The 17,847-nt window shown below is 45.2% G+C and overlaps 1 protein-coding gene across 5 annotated transcripts in view; it reads right to left on the bottom strand.

Annotated features, from left to right (window-relative positions):
- ABAT (4-aminobutyrate aminotransferase) overlaps positions 1-17,847 on the bottom strand; it is a 47,726-nt gene that overhangs the window by 28,209 nt on the left and 1,670 nt on the right. Inside the window, exon 1 of one of the 5 annotated variants that reach the window (XM_026049047.1) lies at positions 17,836-17,847. The exons of 1 other annotated variant lie outside the window; for it this stretch is intronic. The gene's annotated coding sequence lies outside the window, so the exon portion shown is untranslated. Of the gene's footprint in view, positions 1-4,535; positions 4,598-6,712; positions 6,794-7,108; positions 7,249-17,835 lie in introns of those variants that run through there. 3 more of the 5 variants (XM_026049050.1, XM_026049048.1, XM_026049051.1) reach the window with 3 other exon arrangements.

The raw sequence follows: 17,847 nt of genomic DNA, 5'->3' as shown, positions 1-17,847 counted from the left end.
TTACGAACCTAGGATGCTGCCTTCTGCTTGGGACACCAGAGGTGCTGTTTGTCCAGATGCAGACTAAGCTAGGCAGCCGTTTTGCTCCTCATCTGGCTTCTCCTTCCCTCAGAGGGTGGAGGCTATTCCCTAATAACACGCTGCAGCCCACAGTTCAAATGAAACACCACTATTATCCACAAACCTCCTGGCAAACAGCAGCAAAGCGTGAATATGCACTGAGAACACAGGTGCTCTTCCACCACACAAAGCTCATTTACTGCTCACGTCACTCTTATTCCACCCCCAAATATGCAACCAGGTGCTGATGACTAGACATTAGGAAGCAGTTGATCTATTGCTGCCATGAGAGAAAGCATTTCTTCCCCAACATCAATAGCTCAGATGTTTAATTTCTATATTATCCTTAGCCGAGCCAGCAGTTGTTTTGTTCACGCTTGATTTTTTTTCAGAACTGCCAAAATAAAAAACTCCTTGCCCACGGCTACCTATTAATTCTCTGACTGCACTACTTGGTACAAAGAAAACTCCTGGGGCCTTGTCAGAGGTATCCACCCAGCCTTGGTTTCACCCAGTTTGGCCAGAGTGCCATTTAAAACTCGGTGCATTTTGAAATCTGCCCAGGTGAGCAAACACTTGCACAACATTGGTGCACGCTCTGGAAAACGCAGTATTAGCTTTGGAAGTTTGGGGTCAGAAGCATGGCAGGGGGTGTTACTGTTTACAGAAGAGAGTTATAAATTCCGACTCGGCTAATTAATGCATTAATATTTTCACTTTCGGCTCCTCTCCTGTGCTAACCTGTGCACAATGGAGCATGAAGAGGCTTTCTCACCCCAGGATTATCCTGCAAACAGGAGCCGCAAGCAGCCGCTCAACAGTGATGGGCCCAGCGCCTCTCACAATCATTAACCACCAGCACATCCCCTGCCCAGGGCTCTCTATCTGCACTGCGATTCCCTCCTTAGGTTTGCTCTGCAAGGTATTACTGTTTAGAAGTTTCTAGGAACCCGTTAAAAGTTAACTTGAACAGGGCTCTGCAGAAACAAGCAGAAGGGGCAGTGAAAACACACTCAGGACAAAAGGCTTTAATGTGAAACATAGTATTTATAAAAGGCTCAACTTCATATTTTGATATGGTTTTGGCTTTCTGAAATATTCCTAGAAAACAAATTATTGCAAGGGGTTTAAACAACAAAACAGCTTAGTCTTAATTTTCCTATGTATTTCTCATCTCAAAAGTTTCGAGCCTGCAGTCTGAATAAATCAACTAGCATCAGATTTGAGTATAGCTAAAATCAGCTCCATTTCTATCCCCACTGAGCACAGAACTTCCCACACAAGATCAGCTGGCACGATCAATATATTGGCCATTTCATTATCCTAATAAACCAACTGCATTCTGACTTTGTTATTCCTTGACCAAGTCCCACTGGCCTCTTGTTGCCACCAGCAGTGGAAGAGCTTGGGAGCCACCCAGAATTGGCTCCAGGGCACGTGTCAAAACCACAGGAAACGCCGCCACTTAGAACCAATTCCTGTCTCTGATCCGTTGGGCAAAATATCTCATCAGCTTGACGTATCAGACTGCAAAGCGTGCGTTGAAATACAATTGTTTGACTCGGGATTAAACGCTCGCCACCTCGGGCCTCAAAGCAGCGAGATTTCTGCAGAAAACAAGATTGACAAAACTCTTCTCCGGGCATCTTCCCTCTGACGGGAGCTGCCCGAGCCACACGCCGCCGCCGCTGCACAAAGCGGCTCCCCACGGCGCTGCTGCACACAGGAATTTTGCACAAACACACGGCTCCTTTGCGGCTTAAACTGTATTTGCCGTTCTTCCGACACAGAAAATTATTTTCAAAGAAGGAAGTTTGGAACAATTTACAGAGCACGTGAAATATGAAGATATGTGGATTTCCTGATGCACAAAGAGTAGAAAATTAGATTAAAAAAAAAGAAAAAAACAGCTCTTAAAATTCTGTCCTGAGTGATTATTTCTGACAGGCAGTATTAGTTCCTTGCACTGACAGCAGTTGTTCATTAACAGCAGCTGCAGCCTATTGCAAACATAGGTACCCGCAGGCCCTGTTTTTCAGGGGGCAACAAGGAGAGGTGCCTGGAGGGGGAACTCCTGGAAAAAGCAAATTATCAGTGAGGGCCTCCCACATCCAGGGTGCTCCACACAGGCACCGAGAGCTGAAACAGCAATCCCTCCTGCCTGGAAGCAGCTAATTCTGCATCGAGCCTGTGTTCCGGAGCGGAGCTGCAGGAAGCTGCCTCTGCAAAGAGATCCCAGGCCCAGCTCGGGAGCGGAACGAACGCCTTCCAAGGCGGGGACAGGAGGCAGCACTGCAGATTTCTGGTGCCAAAGACACGAGATCCTGCTTGAAATTCATGGGGGCGCGTTCCCGTGTCCCTCGGCTGCTTCAAACCCATTTAGCGAGGAACAATCACGCGGCGCAGAAGCCGCGGCATGGGCTGTACACATCTCCACAGCACGCATCGGGGCGGGCAGCTCGGTGAGGGAATTCTCCTGCCTGTTCTCAGTCGCTCGGCTCTGCTAGGAGGCTCAGCAGCCATCGGGCTACACGCTGACTGCTGCGACACGGAAACCTCTCCAGCTCTCCATTAATCCCGATCCATCCTGGCGCGAGAACGGTCAGAGGTTCATGCACAGGGTGAAGGTCTCCAGGGATGGGGACAGGCGCTGAGCTGGCAGGGTCACCATTACGGACAGCACGGCCGCCTGCTCCACTTCCAGCGGTGGCCCAAGGGCAGCACCACAACCAAATACTGCCCAACCCAAAGAAGCATCCTGGCACCCCAGCTGCCCCGGCCTCCCGTCAGCCCATTTAGATGGTTTATAAGGACAATATTTATCACGAAGCTGAGAGCACTCTGCAGTTCACAGCTCACCACGCTTCCATCGTGCATTTTCCACACTTCTTTGTGGCGGAACCTGCAGCCTGAGACCTGCTGTGAGCGATGGTTCCCTTATGGAAACACAGAGCTGCCCAGCACAGCGCTGCCCACGTAGCTGCGCTGCAACTGCACAGCTCTGAGGAGCCTGTTTCCTCTCAAATTAAAGGTGATTTTCTTAGGATGGCAGCCCAATTGTAATCACATGTCAAGGCAAAAAGCCCTGTTACAAAGAGAGGCCACTTTGATAAAGTGTTAATCTTGTGTGCCCTGTTTGTCTGCTGTTTGCTCTTGTTTTTCCTTTCCAGCCTCCTCTGCTCCCAGGATTGCAGGTCAGGCCTGTGCCAACAGCCCTGGTTCTGAAAGGGGATCAGACTAGAATATATTAGGGAATATAAAAGAGGGAGCCTGGAAAGCACTTGGATAATGGGACCAGAATAAAGGGAATAATAAAAGGGAGTCACAGATTAAGGCACATGAACGGTGACCATCTCAGATGCACTCACTGGCTATAAGACGTGAGCCAGGCAGAGACAAAGTGCCATGAAAGAGAGAAAAAAAGGTAGAAAGGCTGATAAAGAAGAAAGGGGCAGATGCAACTGCAGCTTCTGAACAAGAGAAATGTGTTTTCCAGCCTCAATGACGTTGCCAAAGCCCTAGCATCCCCTGAAAAACCTCCTGAAAAACCCTTGTTACTCATTTCCTACTATTCGCACCATCTTCTAGCAGACGCTGCCCTGCAGCCATGGCTCACAAGGGGAGAGTTGAAGAGCCCCATCTTTAAAAAATAGCAACAACAACAATACCCCACAAGTATTTTACCCAAAAAAAGTAGCTCAAGGACATCCCAGAGGCAGGAATAGCCCTGTATTTTCACCAAAAAAACCTCAACTGTGAGGATGGGTGAGGGAGAAGACAGTCCAGCCTGTCATACCATAAACACTATCTTATCTTTACTTACTCTGCATGCAAGGGAGAATGAGCCAAGCTACTGGTTTCCCAGTATCTACATAAAAAGATTATTTTTATAATAATATTTACATTAAGAGTCATTACATAAAATCATTCTATAAGAGTCATTATATAAAAAATACTGTTTGAAAAATGCACCACAATCATTAAGTACCTTCCCTTCCCTCTCAAAGCAGGAAACTGAATGACCTAACCAACCAACCAGCAACTTTAGGAGAGTGCCTGTAGAAACAGAAACCTCAGTTTATCACTTTAGTGACTTTAAAAGTAACCCAAAAAACCCAGTCCTCAGGAACAGACACGCTGATGTATTCAACTGCAATGCATTTGATCCCAAAAGCAGAGTTAAGAGTTCAGCTACGCCTGTGCAGTTATCAAAGTTTGAGGACTTTGAAATACAATGAGGACAATGAAATACAATAGGCTCCTTATTTCAACAAGCTTTTGCAGGAAATCTGGATATCTGCGATATCTGGAGATAAGGTTATCTGAAATTGTAATGGGAGCAGGAAAGTCCTGTTAAGTGATAATTGCACGAGACAATCCAGAAAAGAAAATCAAGCTGCTCCTCACCCAACTGGGCCAGCTGAAGGCCACAGCCTTGAACTTCAAAAGCAAAAGTGGTCACAATCAGCCCATACCGTTAAGTCTGTATCAGGATTGCTGCAGCTGGGCCCTTCTCCGCAGATGAGGCCTGCTGGATTCCCATCGGACAACCTACACTTAGGAAAAAGACTCCTTGAGATTTCTTGAACTTTTAGAGATTGCAGACAACTACAGCAAGGGCAAATCAGAGCGAAAAGGGCGCATTACCCGCGAACGGCAAGTGTGTCCTTGGAGAGGACAGCTCACCAAAGCATTTGCCACCAAGCAACACGGAGAAGCAGCAAGTGATTCTGATGTGCAAATGGGGACACGCAGCCACCGCTAAAAGGGATTTCCAGAAGACGACGGCCACATTTCAGAGGCTGTCACTTGGGTTTGCCCATTTAATAACCTTACAAGCTTTCTGGAACAGGATGTATTTGGAATCTCCATATTTGTACTGAAGTTGTCACGGACACAGTTGTCATAGCTACAAGTAAAGCTCAAGTTTCTGTTATTCACGGTTGCTTATTTATTTATTGACACACACAGGGCTCTTGAGCAGAGCAGGAATGGGGAGTCTTTCATGTCTCAGCAGAACATTATTACATATGATAGTGTACGTCCCCCCTAATAAACTGGCTCTTTGCAGCCTTCTCTCCTTCCACGTTCCTCTGGCACTCAAATCACTCTCTGTTTTGAAAACGGCAGCAAGATGCAATGCACAAAATAAGTACGTGTTTTTGTACAGTTTGTAACCTGTTTTGGAAATCCACGGCGTACACTAACCACCATGACGTAGCAATATCTACCTGGCTAACCAGACAATTAACTCAAAGCTGAATCAGCAGCAAAGCTAAAGCAGAGGTGACTTTGTACATCTTCCCTTTGGTTTATACCAGTGTCTCTAGAGCTTCCACCAAGTTAAAAAAAAAATCATAATTAGATAGATAATTGCCATTACAATCTTGTCTGTGAATCCTCTTCCTCAGATGTTGATAATTAATCTCATAAAAAAATCCCTTTTGTGTGTGGGGGGGGGTTGGTGCTTGGATATGGAGTCATCTCCCTACCACTCTGTTTTCCATCTCTCCAATAAACAACTGACTCCTCATCCAGACTCCCATTTATTCTCATTGGTGGGAATTTATAGGTGGGAGTGATGCAGTTATGGCACATTAGGATTGATTCAGAGGATACCAAAACTTTTCAGAAACTCATCTTTTATTTAAGAACTGCTGAAGCTGCTAAGGAAGCGTCTGCTAGCAGAAAAACAAGACCCAAAGTCAGAAATACCTTTCTTACTGGCATAAATACATCTCAAAAAGTGTACATTCAACAGTATTTTTTCTAAAGAAACAAAACACACATAACTAAGTTAATCTGCTGTATGACATAAAAAAACTTTTTCATTTTTTAATAGTTCACACAGCAAAATTACATTTGTATGATTTTCAGTATATCATCTTTACTATTAGGCATGATAATCTCTCTGTCTGCATATTTTGAATCCATTTTTTTCCTAAAGGAAGATGGCAACAATATATACAAAACTTGGCTGTTCATTTTCTGACATTCCCTAAATCAAAACAGACAGTCCAGTTTGCAAGGGGTTAAACATCAGAAGTCATGATACAGATGTGCCTTTTAGATTAGCTGCTCCACACACATTCAGTAGTTTTGTAAGAACTAAAGTGTTACTAAATACCTTTAAGTGAAGTTTTTTTCCAATTAAATTCAATATTACTCCTTCTAAAATTTTACTCCTTCAGCAACCCACCCCAGTCTCCTAAGAGGTCATGAAAACAGCTAAATAAACAGCACTAAATAAAACGTATTTTAAAAGCATAATTTGTTTTTTTGTTCAAAAAAAATGTCAAAGAGCTGACTCAGGCTGTAGCAAGCCATGAAAACCAGGCCAGTCATCTTAAATGTGAGAGTGCCCCGGCTTGTCAAGGTGACCCGCGTTCCCTCTGAAGACACCGAACCGCAGGCGCACCAGGGGGTTCTGCTCCAGGCAGCTACACGCACGCAGCCAGGACAGGGACATTTTTCATCCTGTATACACGATGTTCCTGTGTCCACACACACATGCAACCAGCTTTAAACAGACACAGAAAAACAGCCCTCGCCAGGAAACAGATTCCGTGTTTATCGGAATACAGGATGCATTAGGAAACATCCCTGAAAGGCTCATTGCGTCCAAGCAAACACACACGAATCAGACACTTACGTTGGTTGGATGAAAAACGCCGTTTCTCAGCTTGCCAGCTTAAAATACCTCTCTCGTATTTACTTTATTTCGCTTTAATGCTGCTGACTGTGCTCCTGGGAAGCATCGTTGCTGCCAGCTCCCTTCAGCAACTGCTTGTGATGCCTGGCGCTAAGAACACGGATCACTCGGAGGAAAATCCTCGCAATAATCCTGCGGTTTAACCAGGGGAGGGAGGGAGGGATGAAGGGAGGGGAAAATGCCACCTCGTTTAATGAAACCAGCTCCAGCAAACAAACTACCTGGCACTCGCTGGAGCCCAAAGGAGCAGCCCCTACCTCGCTTCAAACCTGCTAATGCCTCTCTGCTTCTTACCACCCAGATGCAGCCCATTAACTCGTGCTCACTCGAGCTCACCCGAACGCCTTGTCGACAGCTTTCCAGAAATGAATCACTGAGAGGCAGAGCCACAGTGCGTTAAACAGCTTAGTTATGAAGCTCGGTGGAGGACACGTTTTGTCTTCACTCCCCCTTTTGCTGTATCATCCGGGCACACAAGTTTGGCAGAATCATCGGGGGTCTGCCTGGACGAAGGGGGGATAAAACCCCGTGGCCATCATCCCATCAGCGCCCGTGGAGCCCTACGGGAGCTGTGGAACGAAGAGGAAGCTCCTGCGCACGGAAAAGCGGGAATTCGGCATGGTTCTGGTGTCCGTGCGGGCGCCCACGGTCGCCATGGTGCCTGCCGGGGCGGGAAGGGGCCCAGCCAGGCCCTGCTCCACGGGTGCCCGCACATTGCCGTGGTAACGAGGAGGGAAAACAGCAGGAATGTGTAATTACCCCGGGCGCGATGGCGACGGAGCCGGCTCGGGATGCGCGCGGAGGCCGCTGCGGCCGGGCAGGGCGGCCCAGGCGCATCCCTGTATCCGCCCCAGCTCCGAGGAAGGCCCAGGCCGCCCTCATCCGCGAGACTGACACCACGAGGCCTCCAAGATGAAGCTGTTTATTTGATCCACAACCACTGAAGAGGATCCCTTACCCTACTTCATTATTTAAAAGCCATTATTAATTACATACACATGCTGTTTTTTTAAAACATATCAGTTACCCCATGCTCTGCAACTCTGGCTATAAATGACTTAGGTAAACTGGCCTGTACTGATTGCCAAAAGGTAAAATAAACCTTGATTTGAAAATGAACCTGTGAGCTAGCTAATCTGTCGCAAAAAGAGCAATAATCCTATTCAGACAGATGGTCTTGAGGACCAGACTCATCACTTGACAGACTCAAGGACATACCACAAAGCAGAGGAGGAAAGACTGAGAAGAGCTGGGGATATTTATACCCACCACACAGAAAACACTAAATCCAACAGACCCACAACCTGTCAGCAACTTATTCCCGCGCTGACGAGCTGAACAATCATGATCACAGCTCCTAAGGGTCCACTCTCAGGAGACCATGTTATGATGGAGCAGTTCCTCTGCCTCTACCGACTGCTAACTTACATGATACAAGGCTGAATTTCTTAAGGAAAATGATCTTGGGTGAAAAGTACTTGTTGTGAAGCAGTGCAGCGATGCTAACTATATGTCAGCATCACTGAGACTCTACGGTCTGCATTGGTACGTGGCTTCCCAAGGAACACTCATTACACAACGTTGCACTGTTAGAAAATAATCTGCTTTAGCAGCACGCTCACCCAAGAGCATTTTCCCACTTTTGCATATGTTTTTACACATCAATATTATGCATTCTGGAAATTAATTAGATGGGGTGATGCAAGGCAACAAGGGGATCAGGAGCTGGCAAGTCCAGTGCACAATGCTGCGTAAATGCACCAGGTTGGCTTTTGATTGTATTTTGATTTTATTGAAAGCAATGTAAGGTTTAGTTATATTATCCACCGCTAGATTTCAGAACTAACTGAAAACGATCAGAAATTTCCACAGAGAAATCCTACAATCTCCTTTAATCACTGGCTATTACGCTAGAAAGCATCTGCTATGAATTGCTGGGCAAAGCAAAGCATTCCAAATAACACACAGAGCTACAGGACTTGGGCAAAACTCAGTATTCAGAAATAACAACTCTGAAGAGGAGATAGAAAATGTCAGAATCCTAAACATCACACGCGCCTGCCAGAAACAAGGACAGAAGACATTAGTATCAAGCAGCAGAGGACGGCGAGGCATGCCCGCATTTTCACCATCATGGTCTATTCCTCTTCCAAAAAATTCACTTGTCACCAGACTAAGTGGCCGGCCTTGAGAACCCCAGACTTTGAGGAGAGCAAAAGCAACACTCAGTCCAAGCACTTGCCACTGACAGCTGGGTATTTCTGCTGTGGCAGTTTTGTGGATAACACGGTACAAGGGCAGAGGCTTCAGTCCAACCCTGCCTCCCGTTACAGATGTGTAGCGCTGCAAAGCTAATTAGTTTATATGTATAATTATGTTTTGCTAAAGCACAGTTTATGACTTGGTTACTTTCACATTAATCATCTATGATCACGGCAAATGGTGTAATCATGAGCTTCCCTTTAAAGAATATTAAAAAAAAATCTTTCAGGCCTATGGGAAGAAAACAAAGGAAGACTGTCAAATGCTCACTAGAAGTTAATTATAAAAATCTGAGCAGGTGATTTAAAGACAGACAGATATGAATTTTATTTGGACAAGTGGAAGATCATGAAGGGTCCAGGAGAAAATAAAAAAGGAAAGATTAGGACTGCGTTGTTTTGCAGTATATGCAGCACATTGCAGCTTTTCCAACCTGGGAAATTTACCACAACAAAAACCAACACTATAAGTCTAGGGATTTCTTCTGGTGGATAGCTGGAAATTGAAGGTATGTGATCCGCATCCTTCAGAACCAGTAGCCATGTGATGTAACACATGCTGGCACGGGGGAACACAAGAAACCTGATTTAGAACTGCAAATGCTCTTTGGACAGAAGCTACTTTAATTCCCATGAGATAGGGGAGCTTTGCAGTTGCGGGGAAAGACGACGAAGGAGAGGAGGGAAATACTGGAATTGATCAAGATGATGATGACTATATAATAATTATACTATCCAGACAGCTCCATTATTGCCCAATTGTTCAGGAGTACGTTAAATACTGACAGTCGGGCAGGTTCTCAAAGCAGTGTACAAATAATAAATATATATTCCATGCTAATTTCAACAGATTCTCAGGCTGAATTGCCCAGAATGTTTCAAATATTCTTTTCAGGCTCCAGATGGACTAAGTCTGATTCAGCCAGATACATATTTCTCAAGCAGTCTCTTGAATATTATGGAGCCCATTCACAAATCTAAGGGACTGAATGAGCCAAAGCACCTTATTGACTTAGAAGTGTAGTAAACAAAACCGCAAGGCTACTTCAGAAACAATATTCATTTTCTCCCTGTACGCTGCCCATTTCACAAAAATCATGGGGCACTTCTGCTCCTTGGTGGCACACGGCCACCCAACACCTGACCGGGGCAGACAGGACGGCACAGAACCTACGTGGTTTGTGGATAAGCTCAGTGGTGCTGGGGAGCTCGGGTACCTCTGAGCTGCAGCCCCTACTCTAATGATATCCTTGACACTCACGTAGCAGACGGAGTGCTGACTTTTCGAGCTATGATTTTTATGAATTTGAAGACTCTATATGTTGTCTGTAGATAATTAACAAAGCCTGGTCCCAGAGGGACTGCATAAAGGAGGGCGAGAGCCACATAAACTCAGGATATCTCACCCGCCTACCTAAAAATCCCATCATTCCCATTTCATCAAGACCAGCAATCACAGCCTCACACATGGATGATCCTCAATTCCCAGAGAGTCCACCTCTTCCCACAAAGCAGGAGTTTGTTCCAATGCACACACAGTGACAAGACTGCAGAGTCACAGCATAGACCTGCCTGCCAGATATTTAAGCAGAAAGAGGTGAAGGAAAAAAATCCTTTGGTCAAACAAGGTAGTCAGTAATTAAACTAGCACTGATCCTTGTATCTTTTTGAACAACAGGTATTATATTGCTAAAAGCAACAAGTAACAGAGAACTTTGTACTTCTGCTCGGTTTCTTGCAGCTTAATCCATCTCACGTGGCAGGGCAGATTGGAATGGCAGGCAGGTTAATAGTGGAATGGGAAAACCGAGAATTTTTAAGGGTTTAGGAAGCAACTTTTTCTGAAACACTCACTTCCACACACTCTCCAAGCATGTTTTGGAAGTCTGCACGTGAACAATGCCTTGAAAGTCTGCATGTGCATGACACCTCCTGCGTGGAGCTCCTCAAAGCCCTTCTCTGCAGCTTGGCCCATCTTCAGCAGCCAGCGCAACAAGCTGGGCTGCTTTGCGAGCGAGCCAGCTTGCAGAAGTAATACCTGTAGGTGCTGTAAGGGCATATGCTGCAGATAGGAGCTATAATGATGAATATTGAGTAACAAAGCAGCTGGTCAGGCCGCTAGCCTTAGTGGTGGGACAGCTCGGAGACTGCACTTTCTGTCAAATACCACATAGTGCTACAACAAGGACAGAGAAAGACAACTTAATATAAGCCTCCCAGGAGCAAAGGCAGCAGGTTCCCCCTCTGAACAGAGCCATCACAGGAGAACCAGACATCTCTGTGCTGTCAGACAAGCCTATCTCATACTCACTATTGCCAGAAAGGTGCTAGGAGACAGTAGCAGGGCCTGCTATATTACAAAAAGATTGAGGCAAGTCTATTGCTGGTGTAATTCTATGCAGCTCCCCTCAAGCTACTACACAGACTGTATTCAGCCTGGAGAATAAAAGCCAATGAGGTATTAGTTTGGTTCAGTTGTTTATATGTTACATGTGTTAAGGGCAACGCTCACCTTTCAATAACAGCACCTGAAGTCAGCAGCTCTTGTGCAACAGGACTGCAGGCCACTTAGTTCAGGGCTGTCCTCCATCTTCCTTCAGCCCTACCTTCACCTGCCCCCCTTAGACACCCCTGTAGAGCACTGTCCTAGTAGCTCAAAAAATAAATGTAAAAAATGATCTTATTCATAACATGAGGGCAAAAGCAGGAGTTATCAGGAATCAGATAACTCTTCTTGGAAGTTACTACCTTCACATTCCTTTTTCAGTCTCCAGAAGCAGAGTCAGCACTATCCCAGCCAGCACCTTTTCCCTTTCTCCTGTTAACTAGTGACAGCAGCCAGGAGAGATAACCAGTGGTTGAAGTTTCACAGGAGACAAAGGGAGGCTGCTGCAGGGCCGCAAAGCTGCTTACAAATCAGAACACAAGGGCTCAATTATGCAAGGTTGCATATGGATTTTGACCAGATTTAATGAACAGTTCCTTTCTCCTCCCCTCTCTACTCAGAACAATGAAGTTATACCCAAGAGCTGCTTCCTCTCACACAGGAGTTCTGGGACATGCTTTCCCCTGCACATTTTCTGTGTGTGCCTCTGTTGTAAGATTAGTGGAATTCTCAAGTGATGAAAGTATAATTTAATTATCCCCAAGAAAATACTTTTTATACAAATATTACTCTAAGTAACTTTGAGTTTGCTTAAAAATCTTTTACATGAACTGGAGGACTAATTTCTCAGCCCTACAGCAAGGGTGATCTTTAGGAAGGGAAATCTAAAATGAAAACCAACCTTGAAACTCAGAACTTTGTTGAGCTATTTTGCTTGTTACAGAGTTAGCCCAGGTAATTCAAAAAGACAACTCAAATATAATAAATCATGAAGAAAGACATATTTTGTTTGAACTACACAGGACCTTTGCAGATTGAAAAAACACATATAGATGCAAACATCACAGTGAATTGCATATGCTAAACGTAGAAAGTGATCATGGCACTGTCTTACCTCTTCTTATTTGCTTTTTTGCCTCCTGTGTTTCTAGTTTGGTCTAATAGGAGTTTCCCTTCTGCTCGCCTCTCTCTGGATTCAAAAGGTTTAAAAACTCTATGGGCAATTATTTCAGTTTCCTTGGTACATCGGGCTTTTTCTGTATAAGCCAAAACCACATAAAACCCACGATCACAGAAAAATAGTCATTCAGAGGGATAGTACTGCAATGAAAAGGCAATTATGGTAGTGTTGGGAGCTTATTTTCTCCTCTATTTTGCCTTTGCTCTGGGCATTCAAAAGCTGCTGCTAATATACTGGTGACAACATGTATCCCTGGTTTTCATTCTCCAATGCCCCTGGAAGTTATTCTGCTGCCTTCTTGTATTTGTCAAGAAGCATCCCTGTCCTGCTTTTTAAGGATCTATCTAAGGATGCTATCTTGGGACATCTTCTAAAAATCTTTCCAATCTTTTCAAATACACTTTCACTCTTGCTCTCCTGTTACCTGCAGGGCTTCATCCCCTATCCATGCCAAAGAAGTTCCAACTTGGAGAGAGGCCACTGTACGACCCTTCAGAACATCAAATGTAGCCCCAAATTCAACCCAGAGAAAAGAGTGCCCCAGTGAAGGATACAACCAAGCAGCTGCATTGCAGCAGCAGCTGTGGAGCAAAACCAATTTTGCTGCTTTATACAGGAGCTGGGACGTGAGACTGCCGAGATGAGATGCTAGAGGTGAAACGATTCTCCTAGTGCTGCTGTCTGAGGACTGTCACTGTGCTCAGCAGCAGGATTAGCCTTAAATGATGAAATCAGTAGAAATTCTGAAGTCCTGGCCTATTCTCTGTCCGCTGTGCAGTCAGATTATGCTCTGGCCTGTTGCCAGAAAGCACCTTGCGCCTGACATCCATCCTGCCGTGCAGGAGGAGTTTGTTTTGGCTTCTAAACATCTTTTTAACCTGCAGTGCTCTCTAATTCCCAGCAAGGCAATCATTTTTATCCGCAGATTTATGCGGCGAGCTGTTCAAGATGATTGACGATGAATGTATTCCTTCCATCCTACTCCCAGCATCCTAATTTTTTATTTGTGCGCATCGCAGCACTGGTATAAGGCAAGCAGCTGGCAAGAAAACGCATCATCCAAGGAAAATGCAGAAACAGAGGTGACAAGATGATTTGCTCACATATTAGGCATCTAAAATAGAGAAAAGCTGGCAGACAGATTATACTTAGTGGAAACAAAAATATAAAAAAATACTGCTAATAAAGTACACCAAAATTGAACTGAATATTTAATTTATATGTCACTGTTTATTTCCTTATATTTTTGCATTATTTTCGAACCAGCCAATTTAAAATGTATCAGTTGATTTCACCTGTGTTCCCTGCCAAGGCACCCTGCCAATCTTCCTATATTTGACCCTTTGGTAAATGGGAGGCAAAAACTGGCATATCGATCTAACACTGAAGGATCTTAAAGCACAATTGAGCTTGATGGTATATAAATGCAGCTGAGGGATATTATTCGTTCCTTTCCCTGCAAACTACATTTTTCCTCCCCTGTTTTCTCTGCAGTCAGTGGCCCATTGCATGCCCATCTTCTTGCATTACTTCCTGCAGAAATATAAAGAGCTGCAAGGCCAAGAGACAACCTCTTGTTGGAAACATTGGTTTCCAATAGTTGGAAAACAACTCTTGGTAGCTGGTTTCATTTGCTGCAGGAGGAAGGGGAGAGTTAATAACAAGATAGCAGGATTAGAGGAGGGGAAGCTCCAGAGAAGCCATCCAGCACCAGGGGACACATTTGCATTAGCAGTCTGCTGAAGCTCGCAGCTGAGAGTTTGAAAATTGAGCCAAACATCAAAAAATAGAACAATATGAAAACATCACTGCTAATTTCTTTTCAAACATCTTTTTTTTTCTCCTCTAAGGCGGCAGTGATGAAACCAAGGCTACATGGAAAAAAAAATAATTAAATATAAATATGCCAGAAATGCCTGTCTTTGATAACACTATTCCATAACTGTAAATATATCACAGTGTCCGATAGCCACCCAATCTGCTGGCTAACAACACTGGCAGGACAGACGCTCCCCTCCCGTCCAGCTGCCCTCCCATCTGGGCAGCTCTTTCAAAGCAGAGCTGAGTATCTGCCACCAGACCTGCTCCAGATCTTCATCAAATGCTGGTTATTAGAAGTGACAGACGGGACTATATGTCCTCAAATGGGATGCAAGACACAACAAAGAAAACCGTGGCGACTACTACTTTGTTACTGGTGTTAGTGCTCTAACCAGCACCACTGAAACAAGTATTTTTAAGATAAACTGGCATGGACCAGTGCTTTTAGGAAGGGCCTTCGTGTTTGGTACTAAATGAACCAAAGCTTTTAGAAGCAGCTCCAATAGACTTTCCCAAAGGTAGCTAGAGAGATCTGCTACAGGAATCAGCTACTGTCTCATTACCACAATTAAATGACTGCATCCCCTGAGCTATAACATGAACTGCCTTGCATGCCGTTCTTCAATGTTATATACAAGCTTTTGGGCACAAAATGTGCAAGAACACTCAAAATCCATAAACTAGAACAGCAATACCTGTAAACATAAAATTTGATGTTATAAGAAGTGCAATCACTTTTCAAGACAAGAGCAAATACCTAACAGAACCAGACCCAAAGCAAACAGAACCGTCCTAATCATTTTTTCATTATGCTAAATAATTATTTATCATCATTTCATTTTGATAAATAATCACACATAACAAAAATTGCTTATATTCATTGAAGTCCTGCATCATTAAAAGAAGACTTCAAACAACGCAAAACCCAACTCCCACCAGTGAATAGAGAATCTGAAAGCCACAGAAAGGGTTCAGAACAACATTCAGACTCTTTTAGACACGTTTATGCCTTGGAAAGCCCCCAGAATACTGTTCTTTTTGCACAAACACCATACGGCTGACAAAATCTTCACTTTTCCCTTTTTCCTGGCCCATAGTTATCATTTCAGGAAACAGATCTGGGATCTGGTAAAAAAGATCACAAATACAGGTACAAATGGTAAGAGACAGGAACTTTTAGGTTCCAGATCAGGAGTTGGTAGAATTATCTGTAAGTTGGCAGCAGCTCCAACTGCTGGCAAGCTTTACTGTCCATAAAGAAAAGGCATCTGAAAACAACCCAAAATTTGCAGCACATTTTTTTTTTTCCCTGGCACATCTCCAAAAGCTCTTTCTATCCAGGTAAGAGAGGAAGGGAATGTTAATTTGGACTTAAAATTGACGAAAAAATGTTTAAAGAGTTTCTGAAATGGACTCTCAGCCTTAAAAGATATAAAACAGAACTGAAAAGCCAAGATTCCAACCCCACGTGTGACAGATCAGCTGCAAGATCTTCCTAGTTCTGCGAATCTTCACATTATAATCACAGATCATACGAATTTAAATGGTACAGATGTCAGAATGGGGCTTGAGCTGCTTTAATCCAGGCCTGGTCCTGGGATTAAAGCAAAAATTGGAGGCTTTGGTCATGCTACAGCAGAGCTGAAGGCAGGACCTGAGGCTGATGCAGCTACACACCTACAATGCCCTATCATTAAAATTATGATAAAAATGACTGTTGGGTGAACAGGCAGCACATCAACTGTTTCTGAAGCCTTACTTTGAGGTACCAATCAGACAGGGCACAGGCAGCTTCCTGGAGAACTCTAAGCTGCCGGCAGCTGCAGCAAGATCTGCCCACAAACATCCAAGGGGCATCTTCCTTCCTCTCTGCTCCTGATACAATTGGAATGAAGCCACTTTTCTCATCCCAGAGACAGCTGACAGCATATAAACACCAGCCAAATCTGTAGGTGTTACGTAGGACTATTTGTTTACTATCTTCTCTGCTTAAATACCCAATTATTTAAGTTTATTTAGTGTCTGAGTGCACATAACACCTTACTCTACCGTACGTCTCTAAGCATTAGTCCCCAGAAGCCTAAAGGCTTTGGAATATGTTGCTCTGTTACATTTTTCTCACAGTCTTTCAAGTGGTCAGCTTACAGATTCAGGTCTCCATTATCAGGACATGTCTCCATCACCTTATTTTTCTTTACATATGCCATGTATATATACCTTATATAATATATACACTTTATATATACATACCACTTTATGACCTGTCTCTTTGAGCATATTTAACCCTGGTTAGAGAGGGCAGACCAACCCCAGCCAGAGTTACTCAACACTAGTCAAATAGATGCAAGGGCCAACTGCTGAAGAAATACACGATGCAAGAAAAGCTGCAGAAATATAACTTCAATAAACCACAGACTACAATAGCGACTCTGAATACTATCCAGTGGGTAATTTCCTCACTAAAGGGTTTCTGGAAGGAGACCCTATTGGCAGCTCCTTTGATATCGATTTGTTTTCATGCTGTAATGAACTTATTACCTAAAATCACGGAGAACAGACTCTTAACCGGAGCCCACGAGCACCAGCCATGCCTTTGAACCGCAGGGCAGAATCCGATCTCCGCAGGCCAGAACATTCATTACTGATTACAAAACTACTCGGAGATGTCCCCACGCAGTCGGCTGCTCAGCACCCCATTCCCTTGGCTATGCCCTGGCACGGGAAGGGAGGACCACGGGGGCCAGGAGCAGGCAGAGCTCCGGCTGGGCACCTATAGGCTCCTTTAAGGCAGGGGATGTAAAGGAAGTCGGACAGGGCAAGTAAGGCAACTGGGAGGCTCCAAGGCTGCAGCGGGACCGAGCCCTGTAGCCCAGCAGGACGACGATGGATCCTCGGTGCTGCAGGATCCTCGGTGCTGCGGGATGGGAAGCGGAACACCAAAGGCCCCAGGGAAGCCGAGCGAGGCCAAACCGACCCTCATCCGAGCTGCTCTCCTGCTGCAGGTTTCATTCAACTCCCGAAACATTTCGGGCAAGGGGCTGCTATATAAAAACGCAGATGTTTTCCCCACACCCAACCCTCATTTTCTCGCTGGCCTTGGGCCCTTTCATTCCCCTCTCCCTCCCTTTGCGCAGCGTTAAGGCCCATCTGCTCTGCAGCCGCCAGCGCAGCAGGGTACCGGGCACGGGACACGGCAGATGCCGCCGCATCAACGACCACCACCACCCTTCTCAAGGAGGGCGCTCTCCCGCCGCACGAGCCAGGGCCCTGCGCCGCTGCCGGTCCCAACCGAACAGCGACGGCACAAGACCCGCAGTCCCCGAACGCGACTGGCGCCGCGGGAAGCCGCCGCGAGGATGCGCCCGTGGGGGCCAGCTCCACCCCCGGGAAGGGCTCGCGCGCTCCCGCCGCTCACCGGAGGCGCCGG

The sequence above is a fragment of the Nothoprocta perdicaria genome, unplaced genomic scaffold, assembly GCF_003342845.1.
Source record: "Nothoprocta perdicaria isolate Ctin4 unplaced genomic scaffold, notPer1 scaffold_59, whole genome shotgun sequence".
NCBI classification, from domain to species: domain Eukaryota; kingdom Metazoa; phylum Chordata; class Aves; order Tinamiformes; family Tinamidae; genus Nothoprocta; species Nothoprocta perdicaria.
This window is presented reverse-complemented; position numbering and strand designations above follow the sequence as displayed.